This window comes from Jatropha curcas, chromosome 8, assembly GCF_041381405.1.
Source record: "Jatropha curcas cultivar XTBG-Jc1 chromosome 8, XTBG_Jcur_1.0, whole genome shotgun sequence".
Taxonomy (NCBI): domain Eukaryota; kingdom Viridiplantae; phylum Streptophyta; class Magnoliopsida; order Malpighiales; family Euphorbiaceae; genus Jatropha; species Jatropha curcas.
In genome coordinates this window covers 20,238,089-20,241,561 of record NC_143158.1, presented here as the reverse complement: position 1 = coordinate 20,241,561, position 3,473 = coordinate 20,238,089, and the positions used below count along the sequence as shown (strand labels likewise).

Below are 3,473 nucleotides of genomic sequence, written 5' to 3'. Positions count from 1 at the left end.
CGTACCTTGAGGTCGAGATGCCATTTGCAAATTGCCCTAGCTGAATTTCCAAATTTCTTATTGCAGCCTGCTGGATTTTATGGTTTTCCCTGGTTTCATTCATGAATTCCATGTGTGATTTGGAAAGAGCAGTGAGGAGGTCATCATGAGATTTCTTTTCTGGAGGGTGGAACCCTGGTGGTGCATTCAAGGCATTGTTAGGATTACCATAAGATAGATTAGGATGATTCCTTAACCTGTTATCATATGAATTTGAATAGGGGTAATTCTTTCTTCCTTGATTCATCACATAGTTCACTTGCTCCAAAGTTTGTGGATTTAAAGAGTCCATGATGCATTCTCCAATTCCATGTTGTCCATTGCACCTATCACAAACTTGCATAACAGAATTTACAGGATTAGTAGTTAACATGTCCAATTTCCTTACCATGTTATCTACCTTGGCATTAAGTGCTGTAATGGCATCTATTTCATAGACTCCTGCGATTCTTCTTCTTTCGGAATTGTTTTGGTAGTGGCTGTTGCTTGCCATTTCCTCTATCAACTCATACGCTTCATCAATTCCTTTCTTTTCAAAGGATCCACCTGCAGCTGCATCTAAAGTAATTTTGATGTTAGGAGATAATGCATTATAGAAAGTTTGTACCTGTAACCACTTGGGCAAACTGTGATGTGGGCACTTTCTTAACAAGTCCTTGAATCTTTCCCAAGCTTCATACAAGCTCTCTTGATCATGATGAGCAAATGTCATTATTTCATTGCGCAACTTGGTGGTTTTTGAGGATGGAAAGAATTTAGCTAGAAATTTTTGAGCTAATTCATCCCATGTTGTAAAACTTCCAGCGGGACACGATTGTAACCATGATCTAGCTTTATCCCTAAGAGTGAATGGGAAAAGTCTTAATTTGATTGCATCTTCAGAAACACCGTTTTGTTTGAAAGTGTCACAAATTTCCAGAAAATTGGTGATGTGAGCATTAGGATCTTCACTAGGCAAACCCCCATATTGGATCGAGGTAGAGAGCATTTGGATAATTGCGGGTTTAATCTCAAAGTTATTAGCTTCTACCCTAGGTCTAGTAATACTTGAGGTTGTCCCATTCAGATTAGGTGTTGTATAATCCCTTAAGGTACGGACCGGATGTTGAAGTGGTGGCCCGACCATGTTTTCATTCTCGTTTTCGTTTTCGTTGGCCATGTCTGCCTGTTGTTCGAGTTTTATTTCTTGTGTTTTTCTTGCAGCGTTGAGCCTTCGAAGAGTTCATTCAATTTCCGGATCAAAGATTAGAGGTTCAGTATTTGTATTCCTTGATCTTCTTTGCATAAAACAACCTGGAACAGTACTTAAAAGAAAATTAAATAAAAGAGTGTCTAAATTAACAATAGAGTAATTTGTATTGATATTGATACGCCAATCCCCGGCAACGGTGCCAAAAACTTGACAGCGTTTTTCGCAAGTGTACGAAATCGCAACAAGTAATATAGAGTAAGAGAGTATCGTATCCACAGGGATTGTTTATCAATTACCAAAATTATGTTAACCTATTATTATTTAGACGATTATAAGAGAGATTCGCTGTAAGGTAAATAAAATTTAAAGTAAAAATAGAAGAGATCAAACACAAAATTCAGGTGAAAAGAAATCAGAGGATTAAGCTACTAGGGAATTTGATTTCACTTAATTCTATCCAGCTTATTCTATTAGTTCATTAATCAACTTTAATTGTTCAAGTAGGAGAAACAACCCTAAAGTTACTAACAAGCTCTCCCGATTTATTGTTAGCTATTCTAATCCAGTTTAATTACCTATCTTTAATAGTGAAATTAAACATAAATCAGATTATTAGGTTTTGTGGTTGTTTTGTGAGTTCACAACTTAATACTTTATTAACTTATGAAAACCCCCCTTGAGTCAAACCATATAGCTTCCGCATCAAGTTATTATTCTCAAGTAAATTATTATCTTTTTTCATATCAATAACCCTTCTCCCGAATGAGATTATTGAAATAACTCAATCCAGGGGAAATTTTCTGCCTGGAAGCCTTAAGCACAATAATAAGTTATAACAAGAACAGAGAAAAAATAAATCTAATATTATAAACTGGAATCGAATTAAATTACATCAAATCCCTAGTATAAGAGTTTAGCTAGACATAGTAATTAAATTAAACTCAATCATACTTGAATCATTCATCATATTTAAAGACAATCAATAAAGAAAGAAACAAGATGAAGAGTTTAGAATAAAAACTGTATCACAACTATGTTGATGGCTTCCTTGAATCTTGGCACAATTATTTGATGCTTGAAATCTTTGAGAGAGAGAAAGAATTATGTAAAGAAATTGCATAAAAAACGAGATCCCTTGTTAGGAGAAGTTCCTCTCTTTATATAGAGTTCCTGAAGGCAAGTCTGACTCCTTTTAGGAAATAGAATCCTTATTTAGTGCAAAATCCTTTATAGGAGATCATGACTGTTTAGGCTCTTGATTTCTTCTTGATTAGGACTCCTTTTTCTCCAAGAATAGGTCCAGGTCTTGTTTAGTGTGTTTAGGGAACTCCCTGAAGTCGGCCCATGTGAGAAAAAGCTTGATTTGCGTATTAAATTCATGCTGGTTCCGCCTGCGCAGCACGGGCGTGCTTCATGGCACGAGCTGGGTGTGCTTTAGTCTAGAAGTCTGGCTAGTGAAGCACGGGGCGTGCTAGGTAGCACGGGCTAGTGAAGCACTGAGGCACGGGCGTGCTACAAAGCACAGGCAGGGCGTGCTTTTCTCTGGAAGTCTGCCTAGAGTTGCCATGGGCGTGCTATGCTTGACACGCCCTGGTCCCATTGTAGCACGATCGTGCCTTTTGACACACCCTGGCCGTGCTCTCTTCTGTCTCTCCTTTGGTTTCCTTGGCTTCTAGCACGGTTGTGCCTTTTAGCATGGCCTGGGCGTGCTAGAGGCTAAGTGCCTTGTATTATAAAGATCTTTTCTGCGCCAAATTCCTACAATTTTCTCTTAGATCAAGCGGATTAAAGATCAAGGAAGCTTTTGAACACAATTATATTAAAAGTGATTTAAAATCAAATTAAAGTAATAAAAGCTTACTAAAATTCTAATAAAAACTATATTAAAAACACTATAAAATTTACACTTATCAACCCCGACAAAATAAAAGCCATTCAGGACATGGAATCGCCAAGAACAGAATGTCAGGTGAGAAGCTTCCTGGGTAAGATCCAGTATATCAGCAGGTTTATTTCGAGGTTATCCATCACCTGTGCCCCAAATTTTCAAGCTACTGAAGAAGAATCAACCAGTCAAGTGGAACGAGGACTGCTAGAAGGCCTTTGACCACATAAAGAAATACTTGATGAATCCACCGGTGCTCAGTTCACCAAAACCAGGAGAACCTCTAATCTTGTATCTATCTGTAGAAGATGCATGAGTTGGAGCAATGTTGGTACAGCCGGACGCCGCTGGAATAGA

At 37.9% G+C, this 3,473-nt stretch overlaps 1 non-coding gene across 1 annotated transcript; it reads left to right on the top strand.

The window, feature by feature from the left end:
* Window positions 1-663: 663 nt before the first annotated feature.
* Window positions 664-769, top strand: LOC149494308 (small nucleolar RNA R71). Its single transcript, XR_016322375.1, has one exon. It is a non-coding gene; the product is annotated as a small nucleolar RNA R71 (small nucleolar RNA).
* Window positions 770-3,473: the final 2,704 nt, after the last annotated feature.